Source organism: Saccoglossus kowalevskii, chromosome 4, assembly GCF_978046115.1.
Source record: "Saccoglossus kowalevskii chromosome 4, keSacKowa6.1, whole genome shotgun sequence".
NCBI classification, from domain to species: Eukaryota; Metazoa; Hemichordata; class Enteropneusta; family Harrimaniidae; genus Saccoglossus; species Saccoglossus kowalevskii.
Genome location: NC_140644.1, coordinates 8,220,907 through 8,236,680, shown reverse-complemented (window position 1 = coordinate 8,236,680; position 15,774 = coordinate 8,220,907). Strand labels below are relative to the sequence as shown.

At 40.2% G+C, this 15,774-nt stretch overlaps 13 non-coding genes across 13 annotated transcripts in view; 4 read left to right on the top strand and 9 right to left on the bottom strand.

Annotated features, from left to right (window-relative positions):
- Positions 1-113: 113 nt before the first annotated feature.
- TRNAS-AGA (transfer RNA serine (anticodon AGA)) lies at positions 114-195 on the top strand. Its single transcript has one exon. It is a non-coding gene; the product is annotated as a tRNA-Ser (tRNA).
- A 2,307-nt stretch (positions 196-2,502) lies between these two features.
- Positions 2,503-2,584, bottom strand: TRNAF-GAA (transfer RNA phenylalanine (anticodon GAA)). Its single transcript has one exon. It is a non-coding gene; the product is annotated as a tRNA-Phe (tRNA).
- A 559-nt stretch (positions 2,585-3,143) lies between these two features.
- On the bottom strand, positions 3,144-3,225 carry TRNAS-AGA (transfer RNA serine (anticodon AGA)). Its single transcript has one exon. It is a non-coding gene; the product is annotated as a tRNA-Ser (tRNA).
- A 197-nt stretch (positions 3,226-3,422) lies between these two features.
- Positions 3,423-3,504, bottom strand: TRNAS-AGA (transfer RNA serine (anticodon AGA)). Its single transcript has one exon. It is a non-coding gene; the product is annotated as a tRNA-Ser (tRNA).
- A 478-nt stretch (positions 3,505-3,982) lies between these two features.
- On the bottom strand, positions 3,983-4,064 carry TRNAF-AAA (transfer RNA phenylalanine (anticodon AAA)). The gene has a single exon. It is a non-coding gene; the product is annotated as a tRNA-Phe (tRNA).
- Positions 4,065-5,635: 1,571 nt separating this feature from the next.
- On the bottom strand, positions 5,636-5,717 carry TRNAS-AGA (transfer RNA serine (anticodon AGA)). Its single transcript has one exon. It is a non-coding gene; the product is annotated as a tRNA-Ser (tRNA).
- Positions 5,718-5,915: 198 nt separating this feature from the next.
- On the bottom strand, positions 5,916-5,997 carry TRNAS-AGA (transfer RNA serine (anticodon AGA)). The gene has a single exon. It is a non-coding gene; the product is annotated as a tRNA-Ser (tRNA).
- A 1,013-nt stretch (positions 5,998-7,010) lies between these two features.
- Positions 7,011-7,092, top strand: TRNAS-AGA (transfer RNA serine (anticodon AGA)). The gene has a single exon. It is a non-coding gene; the product is annotated as a tRNA-Ser (tRNA).
- A 198-nt stretch (positions 7,093-7,290) lies between these two features.
- On the top strand, positions 7,291-7,372 carry TRNAF-GAA (transfer RNA phenylalanine (anticodon GAA)). Its single transcript has one exon. It is a non-coding gene; the product is annotated as a tRNA-Phe (tRNA).
- Positions 7,373-7,570: 198 nt separating this feature from the next.
- Positions 7,571-7,652, top strand: TRNAS-AGA (transfer RNA serine (anticodon AGA)). Its single transcript has one exon. It is a non-coding gene; the product is annotated as a tRNA-Ser (tRNA).
- A 5,035-nt stretch (positions 7,653-12,687) lies between these two features.
- TRNAS-AGA (transfer RNA serine (anticodon AGA)) lies at positions 12,688-12,769 on the bottom strand. The gene has a single exon. It is a non-coding gene; the product is annotated as a tRNA-Ser (tRNA).
- Positions 12,770-14,079: 1,310 nt separating this feature from the next.
- Positions 14,080-14,161, bottom strand: TRNAS-AGA (transfer RNA serine (anticodon AGA)). Its single transcript has one exon. It is a non-coding gene; the product is annotated as a tRNA-Ser (tRNA).
- A 1,532-nt stretch (positions 14,162-15,693) lies between these two features.
- Positions 15,694-15,774, bottom strand: part of TRNAS-AGA (transfer RNA serine (anticodon AGA)) — an 82-nt gene continuing 1 nt past the window's right edge. The window contains exon 1 of the tRNA in view: positions 15,694-15,774. This exon is cut by the window's right edge and continues 1 nt beyond it. This is a non-coding gene — a tRNA (tRNA-Ser).

Below are 15,774 nucleotides of genomic sequence, written 5' to 3'. Positions count from 1 at the left end.
TTTCATTGAGACAGTAAACATCTATTGTTGATATCAATGTTGGCGCACATTACTTATGTGATGACTCCAAAATTTTTTGATCCCATTGCTGTGTTAAACAGTACAGCATAGCAGTAGTCGTGGCCGAGTGGTTAAGGCGATGGACTAGAAATCCATTGGGCTCTGCCCGCGCAGGTTCGAATCCTGCCGACTACGTCTATTTATGGTATGTATACTCGAAATGCAAGTGTAGCATTAAACACAATTCCCTTATATGGCCTTATTTTGAATTATTTGAAAGTTTCATTGAGACAGTAAACGTCTGTTGTTGATGCCAATGTTGGCGCACATTACTTATGTGGTGATTCCAAAATTTGTCGATCCCATTGCTGTGTTAAACAGTACAGTGTTGATATCAATGTTGGCGCACATTATTTATGTGATGATTCCAAAATTTGTCGATCCCATTGCTGTGTTAAACAGTACAACATAGCAGTAGTCGTGGCCGAGTGGTTAAGGCGATGGACGAGAAAGCCATTGGGCTCAGCCCGCGCACGTTCGAATCCTGCTGACTACGTCTATTTAGGGAATGTATACTCGAAATGCAAGTGTAGCAATAAACACAATTCCCTTATATAGCATAATTATGAATTATTTGACAGTATCAATGAGACAGTAAACGTCTATTGTTTATATCAATGTTGGCGCACATTACTTATGTGATGATTCAAAAATTTGTCGATCCCATTGCTGTGTTAAACAGTACAACACAGCAGTAGTCGTGGCCGCGTGGTTAAGGCGATGGACTAGAAATCCATTGGGCTCTGCCCGTGCAGGTTCGAATCCAGCCGACTACGAGTATTTAGGGTATGTATACTGGAAATGCAAGTATAGCAATAAACACAATTTCTCTACTTGGCATAATTTTGAATTATTTGAAAGTTTCATTGAGACAGTAAATGTCTATTGTTGATATGTTTGCGCACATTACTTATGTGATGATTCCAAAATTTGTCGATCCCATTGCTGTGTTAAACAGTACAACATAGCAGTAGTCGTGGGCGAGTGGTTAAGGCGATGGACTAGAAAGCCATTGGGCTCTGCCCGTGCAGTGTAGCAATAAACACAATTTCTCTACTTGGCATAATTTTGAATTATTTGAAAGTTTCATTGAGACAGTAAATGTCTATTGTTGATATGTTTGCGCACATTACTTATGTGATGATTCCAAAATTTGTCGATCCCATTGCTGTGTTAAACAGTACAACATAGCAGTAGTCGTGGGCGAGTGGTTAAGGCGATGGACTAGAAAGCCATTGGGCTCTGCCCGTGCAGGTTCAAATCCTGCTGACTACGTATATTTAGGGTGTGTATACTCGAAATGCAAGTGTACATACCCTAAATACTCGTAGTCTGCAGGATTCGAACATGCACGGGCAGAGCCAAATGGATTTCTAGTGCATCGCCTTAACCACTCGGCCACGACTACTGCTATTTTGTCCTGTTCAACACTGCAATGGGATCGACGAATTTTGGAATCATCACATAAGTAATGTGCGCCAACATTGATATCAACAATAGACGTTTACTGTCTTAATGATACTGTCAAATAATTCAAAATTAGGCTATATAAGGGAAATGTGTTTATTGCTACACTTACATTACGAGTATACATACCCTAAATAGACGTAGTCGGCAGGATTCGAACATGAGCGGGCAGAGCCCAATGGATTTCTAGTCCATCGCCTTAACCACTCGGCCACGACTACTGCTATGTTGTCCTGTTCAACACTGCAATGGGATCGACGAATTTTGGAATCATCACATAAGTAATGTGCGCCAACATTGATATCAACAATAGACGTTTACTGTCTTAATGATACTGTCAAATAATTCAAAATTAGGCTATATAAGGGAATTGTGTTTATTGCTACACTTGCACTTCGAGTATACAAACCCTAAATAGACGTAGTCAGCAGGATTTGAACCTGCACGGGCAGAGCCCAATGGCTTTCTAGTCCATCGCCTTAACCACTCGCCCACGACTACTGCTATGTTGTACTGTTTAACACAGCAATGGGATCGACAAATTTTGGAATCATCACATAAGTAATGTGCGCAAACATATCAACAATAGACATTTACTGTCTCAATGAAACTTTCAAATAATTCAAAATTATGCCAAGTAGAGAAATTGTGTTTATTGCTACACTTGCATTTCGAGTATACATACCCTAAATACTCGTAGTCGGCAGGATTCGAAAGTGCGCGAGCATAGCCCAATGGATTTCTAGTCCATCGCCTTAACCACTCGGCCACGACTACTGCTGTGTTGTACTGTTTAACACAGCAATGGGATCAAAAAGTGTTGGAGTCATCACATAAGTAATGTGCGCCAACATTGATATCAACAATAGATGTTTACTGTCTCAATGAAACTTTCAAATAATTCAAAATTAGGCCAAGTCGAGAAATTGTGTTTATTGCTACACTTGCATTTCGAGTATACATACCCTAAATAGACGTAGTCAGCAGGATTCGAACCTGCGTTGGCAGAGCCCAATGGATTTTCAGTCCATCGCCATAACCACCCGGCCACGACTACTGCTATGTTGTACTGTTTAACACAGCAATGGGATCGACAAATTTTGGAGTCATCACATAAGTAATGTGCGCCAACATTGATATCAACAACAGACGTTTAATGTCTCAATGAAACTGTCAAATAATTCAAAATTAGGCTATATAAGGGAATTGTGTTTATTGCTACACTTGCATTTCGAGTATACATACCCTAAATACTCGTAGTCGGTAGGATTCGAACCTGCACGGGCAGAGCCCAATGGATTTCTAGTCCATCGCCTTAACCATTCGGCCACGACTACTGCTATGTTGTACTGTTTAACACAGCAATGGGATCAACAAATTTTGGAATCATCACATAAGTAATGTGCGCCAACATTGATATCAACACTGTACTGTTTAACACAGCAATGGGATCGACAAATTTTGGAATCACCACATAAGTAATGTGCGCCAACATTGGCATCAACAACAGACGTTTACTGTCTCAATGAAACTTTCAAATAATTCAAAATAAGGCCATATAAGGGAATTGTGTTTAATGCTACACTTGCATTTCGAGTATACATACCATAAATAGACGTAGTCGGCAGGATTCGAACCTGCGCGGGCAGAGCCCAATGGATTTCTAGTCCATCGCCTTAACCACTCGGCCACGACTACTGCTCTGCTGTACTGTTTAACACAGCAATGGGATCGACAAATTTGGAGTCATCACATAAGTAATGTGCGCCAACATTGATATCAACAATAGATGTTTACTGTCTTAATGAAACTTTCAAATAATTCCAAAATAGGCTATATAAGGGAATTGTGTTTATTGCTACACTTGCATTTCGAGTATACTTACCCTAAATAGACGTAGTCGGCAGGATTCGAACCTGCACGGGCAGAGCCCAATGGATTTCTAGTCCATCGCCTTAACCACTCGGCCACGACTACTTCTATGCTGTACTGTTTAACACAGCAATGGGATCAAAAAAATTTGGAGTCATCACATAAGTAATGTGCGCCAACATTGATATCAACAATAGATGTTTACTGTCTGAATGAAACTTTCAAATAATTCAAAATGAGGCCAAGTCGAGAAATTGTGTTTATTGCTACACTTGCATTACGAGTATACATACCCTAAATATACGTAGTCAGCAGGATTCGAACCTGCGCGGGCAGAGCCCAATGGCTTTCTAGTCCATCGCCTTAACCACTCGGCCACGACTACTGCTGTGTTGTCCTGTTCAACACTGCAATGGGATCGACGAATTTTGGAATCATCACATAAGTAATGTGGGCCAACATTGATATGAACAATAGACGTTTACTGTCTCAATGAAACTTTCAAATAATTCAAAATTAGACTATATAAGGGAATTGTGTTTAATGCTACACTTGCATTACGAGTATACATACCCTAAATAGACATAGTCGGCAGGATTCAAACCTGCGCGGGCAGAGCCCAATGGATTTTTAGTCCATCGCCTTAACCACTCTGCCACGACTACTGCTATGTTGTACTGTTTAACACAGCAATGGGATCGATACATTTTGGAATCATCACATAAGTAATGTGCGCCAACATTGATATCAACAATAGACGTTTACTGACTCAATGAAACTTTCAAATAATTCAAAATTAGGCTATATAAGGGAATTGTGTTTATTGCTACACATGCATTTCGAGTAAACTTACCCTAAATAGACGTAGTCGGCAGGATTCGAAACTGCGCGGGCAGAGTCCAATGGATTTCTAGTCCATCGCCTTAACTATTCGGCCACGACTACTGCTATGTTGTACTGTTTAACACAGCAATGGGATCGCAAAATTTTGCAATGATCACGTAAGTAATGTGCGCCAACATTGACATCAATATTAGACGGTTACTGTCTCAATGAAACTGTCAAATAATTCAAAATTAGTCCAAGTAGATAAATTGTGTTTATTGCTACACTTGCATTTCGAGCTTACAGGACGTAGTCGACATTATTCGAACCTGCGCTGGCAGAGCCCAATGGATTTCTAGTCCATCCGCCACGACTACTGCTAAGTTGTACTGTTTAACACAGCAATGGGATCGACAAATTTTGCAATCATCGCATAAGTAATGTGCGCCAACATTGACATCAATATTAGACGTTTACTGTCTGAATGAAACTTTCAAATAATTCAAAATTAGGCTATATAAGGGAATTGTGTTTATTGCTACACTTGCATTACGAGTATACATACCCTAAATAGACGTAGTCGGCAGGATTCGACCCTGGGCGGGCAGAGCCCAATGGATTTCTAGTCCATCGCCTTAACCACTCGGCCACGACTACTGCTATGTTGTACTGTCCAACACAGCAATGAAATCGACGAATTTTGGAATCATCACATAAGTAATGTGCGCCAACATTGATATCAACAATAGACGTTTACTGTCTGAATGAAACTTTCAAATAATTCAATATTAGGCCAAGTAGAGAAATTGTGTTTATTGCTACACTTGCATTTCGAGTAAACATACCCTAAATATACGCAGTCAGCAGGATTCGAACCTGCGCGGGCCGAGCCCAATGGCTTTCTAGTCCATCGCCTTAACCACTCGGCCACGACTACTGCTATGTTGTCCTGTTCAACACTGCAATGGGATCGACGAATTTTGGAATCATCACATAAGTAATGTGCGCCAACATTGATATCAACAATAGACGTTTACTGTCTTAATGATACTGTCAAATAATTCAAAATTAGGCTATATAAGGGAATTGTGTTTATTGCTACACTTGCATTTCGAGTATACACACCCTAAATAGACGTAGTCAGCAGGATTTTAACCTGCACGGGCAGAGCCCAATGGCTTTCTAGTCCATCGCCTTAACCACTCGCCCACGACTACTGCTATGTTGTACTGTTTAACACAGCAATGGGATCGACAAATTTTGGAATCATCACGTAAGTAATGTGCGCAAACATATCAACAATAGACATTTACTGTCTCAATGAAACTTTCAAATTATTCAAAATTATGCCAAGTAGAGAAATTGTGTTTATTGCTACACTTGCATTTCGAGTATACATACCCTAAATACTCGTAGTCGGCAGGATTCGAACCTGCACGGGCAGAGTCCAATGGATTTCTAGTCCATCGCCTTAACCACTCGGCCACGACTACTGCTATGTCGTACTGTTTAACACAGCAATGGGATCGACAAATTTTTGAATCATCACATAAGTAATGTGCGCCAACGTTGATATCAACAATAGAAGGTTACTGTCTCAATGAAACTGTCAAATAATTCAAAATTAGGCTATATAAGGGAATTGTGTTTATTGCTACACTTGCATTTCGAGTATACATACCCTAAATACTCGTAGTCGGCAGGATTCGAACCTGCACGGGCAGAGCCCAATGGATTTCTAGTCCATCGCCTTAACCACTCGGCCACGACTACTGCTATGTCGTACTGTTTAACACAGCAATGGGATCGACAAATTTTGGAATCATCACATTAGTAATGTGCGCCAACATTGACATCAACAATAGACGTTTACTGTCACAATGATACTGTCAAATAATTCAAAATTAGGCTATATAAGGGAATTGTGTTTATTGCTACACTTGCATTTCGAGTATACATACCCTAAATACTCGTAGTCGTCAGGATTCGAACCTGCACGGGCAGAGCCCAATGGATTTCTAGTCCATCGCCTTAACCACTCGGCCACGACTACTGCTATGTCGTACTGTTTAACACAGCAATGGGATCGACAAATTTTGGAATCATCACATTAGTAATGTGCGCCAACATTGACATCAACAATAGACGTTTACTGTCACAATGATACTGTCAAATAATTCAAAATTAGGCTATATAAGGGAATTGTGTTTATTGCTACACTTGCATTTCGAGTATACATACCCTAAATACTCGTAGTCGGCAGGATTCGAAGCTGCACGGGCAGAGCCCAATGGATTTCTAGTCCATCGCCTTAACCACGACTAATGCTATGTCGTACTGTTTAACACAGCAATGGGATCGACAAATTTTGGAATCATCACATTAGTAATGTGCGCCAACATTGACATCAACAATAGACGTTTACTGTCTTAATGATACTGTCAAATAATTCAAAATTAGGCTATATTAGGGAAATGTGTTTATTGCTACACTTACATTACGAGTATACATACCCTAAATAGACGTAGTCGGCAGGATTCGAACATGAGCGGGCAGAGCCCAATGGATTTCTATTCCATCGCCTTAACCACTCGGCCACGACTACTGCTATGTTGTCCTGTTCAACACTGCAATGGGATCGACGAATTTTGGAATCATCACATAAGTAATGTGTATCCTTAAGACAGTAAACGTCTATTGTTGATATCAATGTTGGCGCACATTACTTATGTGATGATTCCAAAATTCGTCGATCCCATTGCAGTGTTGAACAGGACAAAATAGCAGTAGTCGTGGCCGAGTGGTTAAGGCGATGGACTAGAAATCCATTGGGCTCTGCCCGTGCAGGTTCGAATCCTACCGACTACGTGTATTTAGGGTATGCATACTCGAAATGCAAGTGTAGCAATAAACACAATTCCCTTATATAGCCTAATTTTGAATTATTTGACAGTTTCATTGAGACATTAAACGTCTGTTGTTGATATCAATGTTGGCGCACATTACTTATGTGATGACTCCAAAATTTGTCGATCCCATTGCTGTGTTAAACAGTACAACATAGCAGTAGTCGTGGCCGGGTGGTTATGGCGATGGACTGAAAATCCATTGGGCTCTGCCAACGCAGGTTCGAATCCTGCTGACTACGTCTATTTAGGGTATGTATACTCGAAATGCAAGTGTAGCAATAAACACAATTTCTCGACTTGGCCTCATTTTGAATTATTTGAAAGTTTCATTGAGACAGTAAACATCTATTGTTGATATCAATGTTGGCGCACATTACTTATGTGATGACTCCAAAATTTTTTGATCCCATTGCTGTGTTAAACAGTACAGCATAGCATTAGTCGTGGCCGAGTGGTTAAGGCGATGGACTAGAAATCCATTGGGCTCTGCCCGCGCAGGTTCGAATCCTGCCGACTACGTCTATTTATGGTATGTATACTCGAAATGCAAGTGTAGCATTAAACACAATTCCCTTATATGGCCTTATTTTGAATTATTTGAAAGTTTCATTGAGACAGTAAACGTCTGTTGTTGATGCCAATGTTGGCGCACATTACTTATGTGGTGATTCCAAAATTTGTCGATCCCATTGCTGTGTTAAACAGTACAGTGTTGATATCAATGTTGGCGCACATTATTTATGTGATGATTCCAAAATTTGTCGATCCCATTGCTGTGTTAAACAGTACAACATAGCAGTAGTCGTGGCCGAGTGGTTAAGGCGATGGACGAGAAAGCCATTGGGCTCAGCCCGCGCACGTTCGAATCCTGCTGACTACGTCTATTTAGGGTATGTATACTCGAAATGCAAGTGTAGCAATAAACACAATTCCCTTATATAGCATAATTATGAATTATTTGACAGTATCAATGAGACAGTAAACGTCTATTGTTTATATCAATGTTGGCGCACATTACTTATGTGATGATTCAAAAATTTGTCGATCCCATTGCTGTGTTAAACAGTACAACACAGCAGTAGTCGTGGCCGCGTGGTTAAGGCGATGGACTAGAAATCCATTGGGCTCTGCCCGTGCAGGTTCGAATCCAGCCGACTACGAGTATTTAGGGTATGTATACTGGAAATGCAAGTATAGCAATAAACACAATTTCTCTACTTGGCATAATTTTGAATTATTTGAAAGTTTCATTGAGACAGTAAATGTCTATTGTTGATATGTTTGCGCACATTACTTATGTGATGATTCCAAAATTTGTCGATCCCATTGCTGTGTTAAACAGTACAACATAGCAGTAGTCGTGGGCGAGTGGTTAAGGCGATGGACTAGAAAGCCATTGGGCTCTGCCCGTGCAGTGTAGCAATAAACACAATTTCTCTACTTGGCATAATTTTGAATTATTTGAAAGTTTCATTGAGACAGTAAATGTCTATTGTTGATATGTTTGCGCACATTACTTATGTGATGATTCCAAAATTTGTCGATCCCATTGCTGTGTTAAACAGTACAACATAGCAGTAGTCGTGGGCGAGTGGTTAAGGCGATGGACTAGAAAGCCATTGGGCTCTGCCCGTGCAGGTTCAAATCCTGCTGACTACGTATATTTAGGGTGTGTATACTCGAAATGCAAGTGTACATACCCTAAATACTCGTAGTCTGCAGGATTCGAACATGCACGGGCAGAGCCAAATGGATTTCTAGTGCATCGCCTTAACCACTCGGCCACGACTACTGCTATTTTGTCCTGTTCAACACTGCAATGGGATCGACGAATTTTGGAATCATCACATAAGTAATGTGCGCCAACATTGATATCAACAATAGACGTTTACTGTCTTAATGATACTGTCAAATAATTCAAAATTAGGCTATATAAGGGAAATATGTTTATTGCTACACTTACATTACGAGTATACATACCCTAAATAGACGTAGTCGGCAGGATTCGAACATGAGCGGGCAGAGCCCAATGGATTTCTAGTCCATCGCCTTAACCACTCGGCCACGACTACTGCTATGTTGTCCTGTTCAACACTGCAATGGGATCGACGAATTTTGGAATCATCACATAAGTAATGTGCGCCAACATTGATATCAACAATAGACGTTTACTGTCTTAATGATACTGTCAAATAATTCAAAATTAGGCTATATAAGGGAATTGTGTTTATTGCTACACTTGCACTTCGAGTATACAAACCCTAAATAGACGTAGTCAGCAGGATTTGAACCTGCACGGGCAGAGCCCAATGGCTTTCTAGTCCATCGCCTTAACCACTCGCCCACGACTACTGCTATGTTGTACTGTTTAACACAGCAATGGGATCGACAAATTTTGGAATCATCACATAAGTAATGTGCGCAAACATATCAACAATAGACATTTACTGTCTCAATGAAACTTTCAAATAATTCAAAATTATGCCAAGTAGAGAAATTGTGTTTATTGCTACACTTGCATTTCGAGTATACATACCCTAAATACTCGTAGTCGGCAGGATTCGAAACTGCGCGAGCATAGCCCAATGGATTTCTAGTCCATCGCCTTAACCACTCGGCCACGACTACTGCTGTGTTGTACTGTTTAACACAGCAATGGGATCGACACATTTTTGAATCATCACATAAGTAATGTGCGCCAACATTGATATAAACAATAGACGTTTACTGTCTTAATGATACTGTCAAATAATTCAAAATTAGGCTATATAAGGGAATTGTGTTTATTGCTACACTTGCATTTCGAGTATACATACCCTAAATAGACGTAGTCAGCAGGATTCGAACCTGCGCGGGCTGAGCCCAATGGCTTTCTCGTCCATCGCCTTAACCACTCGGCCACGACTACTGCTATGTTGTACTGTTTAACACAGCAATGGGATCGACAAATTTTGGAATCATCACAAAAATAATGTGCGCCAACATTGATATCAACAATGAAACTTTCAAATAATTCAAAATTAGGCCAAGTAGAGAACTTGTGTTTATTGCTACACTTGCATTTCGAGTATACATAACCTAAATAGACGTAGTCAGCAGGATTCGAACCTGCGAATGAATTTCTAGTCCATCGCCTTAACCACTCGGCCACGACTACTGCTATGTTGTCCTGTTCAACACTGCAATGGGATCGACGAATTTTTGAATCATCACATAAGTAATGTGCGCCAACATTGATATCAACAATAGACGTTTACTGTCTTAATGATACTGTCAAATAATTCAAAATTAGGCTATATAAGGGAAATGTGTTTATTGCTACACTTACATTACGAGTATACATACCCTAAATAGACGTAGTCGGCAGGATCCGAACATGAGCGGGCAGAGCCCAATGGATTTCTAGTCCATCGCCTTAAACACTCGGCCACGACTACTGCTATGTTGTCCTGTTCAACACTGCAATGGGATCGACGAATTTTGGAATCATTACATAAGTAATGTGCGCAAACATATCAACCATAGACATTTACTGTCTCAATGAAACTTTCAAATAATTCAAAATTATGCCAAGAAGAGAAATTGTGTTTATTGCTACACTTGCATTTCGAGTATACATACCCTAAATACTCGTAGTCGGCAGGATTCGAACCTGCACGGGCTGAGCCCAATGGATTTCTAGTCCATCGCCTTAACCACTCGGTCACGACTACTGCTGTGTTGTACTGTTTAACACAGCAATGGGATCGACAAATTTTGGAATCATCACATAAATAATGTGCGCCAACATTGATATCAACAATGAAACTTTCAAATAATTCAAAATTAGGCCAAGTAGAGAACTTGTGTTTATTGCTACACTTGCATTTCGAGTATACATAACCTAAATAGACGTAGTCAGCAGGATTCGAACCTGCGAATGGATTTCTAGTCCATCGCCTTAACCACTCGGCCACAACTACTGCTATGTTGTACTGTTTAACACAGCAATGGGATCGACAAATTTTGGAATCATCACATAAGTAATGTGCGCCAACATTGACATCAACAATAGACGTTTACTGTCTCAATAAAACTTTCAAATAATTCAAAATTAGGCCAAGTAAAGAAATTGTGTTTATTGCTACACTTGCATTTCGAGTATACATACCCTAAATAGACGTAGTCGTCAGGATTCGAACCTGCGCGGGCAGAGTCCAATGGATTTCTAGTCCATCGCCTTAACCATTCGGCCACGACTACTGCTATGTTGTACTGTTTAACACAGCAATGGGATCGACAAATTTTGGAGTCATCACATAAGTAATGTGCGCCAACATTGATATCAACAACAGACGTTTAATGTCTCAATGAAACTGTCAAATAATTCAAAATTAGGCTATATAAGGGAATTGTGTTTATTGCTACACTTGCATTTCGAGTATACATACCCTAAATACTCGTAGTCGGTAGGATTCGAACCTGCACGGGCAGAGCCCAATTGATTTCTAGTCCATCGCCTTAACCACTCGGCCACGACTACTGCTATTTTGTCCTGTTCAACACTGCAATGGGATTGACGAATTTTGGAATCATCACATAAGTAATGTGCGCCAACATTGATATCAACAATAGACGTTTACTGTCTTAATGATACTGTCAAATAATTCAAAATTAGGCTATATAAGGGAAATGTGTTTATTGCTACACTTACATTACGAGTATACATACCCTAAATAGACGTAGTCGGCAGGATTCGAACATGAGCGGGCAGAGCCCAATGGATTTCTAGTCCATCGCCTTAACCACTCGGCCACGACTACTGCTATGTTGTCCTGTTCAACACTGCAATGGGATCGACAAATTTTGGAATCATCACATTAGTAATGTGCGCCAACATTGACATCAACAATAGACGTTTACTGTCTCAATGATACTGTCAAATAATTCAAAATTAGTATATAAGGGAATTGTGTTTATTGCTACACTTGCATTTCGAGTATACATACCCTAAATACTCGTAGTCTGCAGGATTCGAACCTGCGCGGGCAGAGCCCAATGGCTTTCTAGTCCATCGCCTTAACCACTCGGCCACGACTACTGCTATGTTGTCCTGTTCAACACTGCAATGGGATCGACGAATTTTGGAATCATCACATAAGTAATGTGCGCCAACATTGATATCAACAATAGACGTTTACTGTCTTAATGATACTGTCAAATAATTCAAAATTAGGCTATATAAGGGAATTGTGTTTATTGCTACACTTGCATTTCGAGTATACACACCCTAAATAGACGTAGTCAGCAGGATTTTAACCTGCACGGGCAGAGCCCAATGGCTTTCTAGTCCATCGCCTTAACCACTCGCCCACGACTACTGCTATGTTGTACTGTTTAACACAGCAATGGGATCGACAAATTTTGGAATCATCACGTAAGTAATGTGCGCAAACATATCAACAATAGACATTTACTGTCTCAATGAAACTTTCAAATTATTCAAAATTAGGCTATATAAGGGAATTGTGTTTATTGCTACACTTGCATTACGAGTATACATACCCTAAATACTCGTAGTCGGTAGGATTCGAACCTGCACGGGCAGAGCCCAATGGATTTCTAGTCCATCGCCTTAACCACTCGGCCACGACTACTGCTATTTTGTCCTGTTCAACACTGCAATGGGATCGACGAATTTTGGAATCATCACATAAGTAATGTGCGCCAACATTGATATCAACAATAGACGTTTACTGTCTTAATGATACTGTCAAATAATTCAAAATTAGGCTATATAAGGGAAATGTGTTTATTGCTACACTTACATTACGAGTATACATACCCTAAATAGACGTAGTCGGCAGGATTCGAACATGAGCGGGCAGAGCCCAATGGATTTCTAGTCCATCGCCTTAACCACTCGGCCACGACTACTGCTATGTTGTCCTGTTCAACACTGCAATGGGATCGACAAATTTTGGAATCATCACATTAGTAATGTGCGCCAACATTGACATCAACAATAGACGTTTACTGTCTCAATGATACTGTCAAATAATTCAAAATTAGTATGTAAGGGAATTGTGTTTATTGCTACACTTGCATTTCGAGTATACATACCCTAAATACTCGTAGTCTGCAGGATTCGAACATGCACGGGCAGAGCCCAATGGATTTCTAGACCATCGCCTTAACCACTCGGCCACGACTACTGCTATTTTGTCCTGTTCAACACTGCAATGGGATCGACGAATTTTGGAATCATCACATAAGTAATGTGCGCCAACATTGATATCAACAATAGACGTTTACTGTCTTAATGATACTGTCAAATAATTCAAAATTAGGCTATATAAGGGAAATGTGTTTATTGCTACACTTACATTACGAGTATACATACCCTAAATAGACGTAGTCGGCAGGATTCGAACATGAGCGGGCAGAGCCCAATGGATTTCTAGTCCATCGCCTTAACCACTCGGCCACGACTACTGCTATGTTGTCCTGTTCAACACTGCAATGGGATCGACAAATTTTGGAATCATCACATTAGTAATGTGCGCCAACATTGACATCAACAATAGACGTTTACTGTCTCAATGATACTGTCAAATAATTCAAAATTAGTATATAAGGGAATTGTGTTTATTGCTACACTTGCATTTCGAGTATACATACCCTAAATAGACGTAGTCAGCAGGATTTGAACCTGCACGGGCAGAGCCCAATGGCTTTCTAGTCCATCGCCTTAACCACTCGCCCACGACTACTGCTATGTTGTACTGTTTAACACAGCAATGGGATCGACAAATTTTGGAATCATCACATAAGTAATGTGCGCAAACATATCAACAATAGACATTTACTGTCTCAATGAAACTTTCAAATAATTCAAAATTATGCCAAGTAGAGAAATTGTGTTTATTGCTACACTTGCATTTCGAGTATACATACCCTAAATACTCGTAGTCGGCAGGATTCGAAACTGCGCGGGCATAGCCCAATGGATTTCTAGTCCATCGCCTTAACCACTCGGCCACGACTACTGCTGTGTTGTACTGTTTAACACAGCAATGGGATCGACACATTTTTGAATCATCACATAAGTAATGTGCGCCAACATTGATATAAACAATAGACGTTTACTGTCTTAATGATACTGTCAAATAATTCAAAATTAGGCTATATAAGGGAATTGTGTTTATTGCTACACTTGCATTTCGAGTATACATACCCTAAATAGACGTAGTCAGCAGGATTCGAACCTGCGCGGGCTGAGCCCAATGGCTTTCTCGTCCATCGCCTTAACCACTCGGCCACGACTACTGCTATGTTGTACTGTTTAACACAGCAATGGGATCGACAAATTTTGGAATCATCACATAAATAATGTGCGCCAACATTGATATCAACAATGAAACTTTCAAATAATTCAAAATTAGGCCAAGTAGAGAACTTGTGTTTATTGCTACACTTGCATTTCGAGTATACATAACCTAAATAGACGTAGTCAGCAGGATTCGAACCTGCGAATGGATTTCTAGTCCATCGCCTTAACCACTCGGCCACAACTACTGCTATGTTGTACTGTTTAACACAGCAATGGGATCGACAAATTTTGGAATCATCACATAAGTAATGTGCGCCAACATTGACATCAACAATAGACGTTTACTGTCTCAATAAAACTTTCAAATAATTCAAAATTAGGCCAAGTAAAGATATTGTGTTTATTGCTACACTTGCATTTCGAGTAAACATACCCTAAATAGACGTAGTCGTCAGGATTCGAACCTGCGCGGGCTGAGCCCAATGGCTTTCTCGTCCATCGCCTTAACCACTCGGCCACGACTACTGCTATGTTGTACTGTTTAACACAGCAATGGGATCGACAAATTTTGGAATCATCACATAAATAATGTGCGCCAACATTGATATCAACAATGAAACTTTCAAATAATTCAAAATTAGGCCAAGTAGAGAACTTGTGTTTATTGCTACACTTGCATTTCGAGTATACATAACCTAAATAGACGTAGTCAGCAGGATTCGAACCTGCGAATGGATTTCTAGTCCATCGCCTTAACCACTCGGCCACGACTACTGCTATGTTGTCCTGTTCAACACTGCAATGGGATCGACGAATTTTTGAATCATCACATAAGTAATGTGCGCCAACATTGATATCAACAATAGACGTTTACTGTCTTAATGATACTGTCAAATAATTCAAAATTAGGCTATATAAGGGAAATGTGTTTATTGCTACACTTACATTACGAGTATACATACCCTAAATAGACGTAGTCGGCAGGATCCGAACATGAGCGGGCAGAGCCCAATGGATTTCTAGTCCATCGCCTTAAACACTCGGCCACGACTACTGCTATGTTGTCCTGTTCAACACTGCAATGGGATCGACGAATTTTGGAATCATTACATAAGTAATGTGCGCAAACATATCAACCATAGACATTTACTGTCTCAATGAAACTTTCAAATAATTCAAAATTATGCCAAGAAGAGAAATTGTGTTTATTGCTACACTTGCATTTCGAGTATACATACCCTAAATACTCGTAGTCGGCAGGATTCGAACCTGCACGGGCTGAGCCCAATGGATTTCTAGTCCATCGCCTTAACCACTCGGCCACGACTA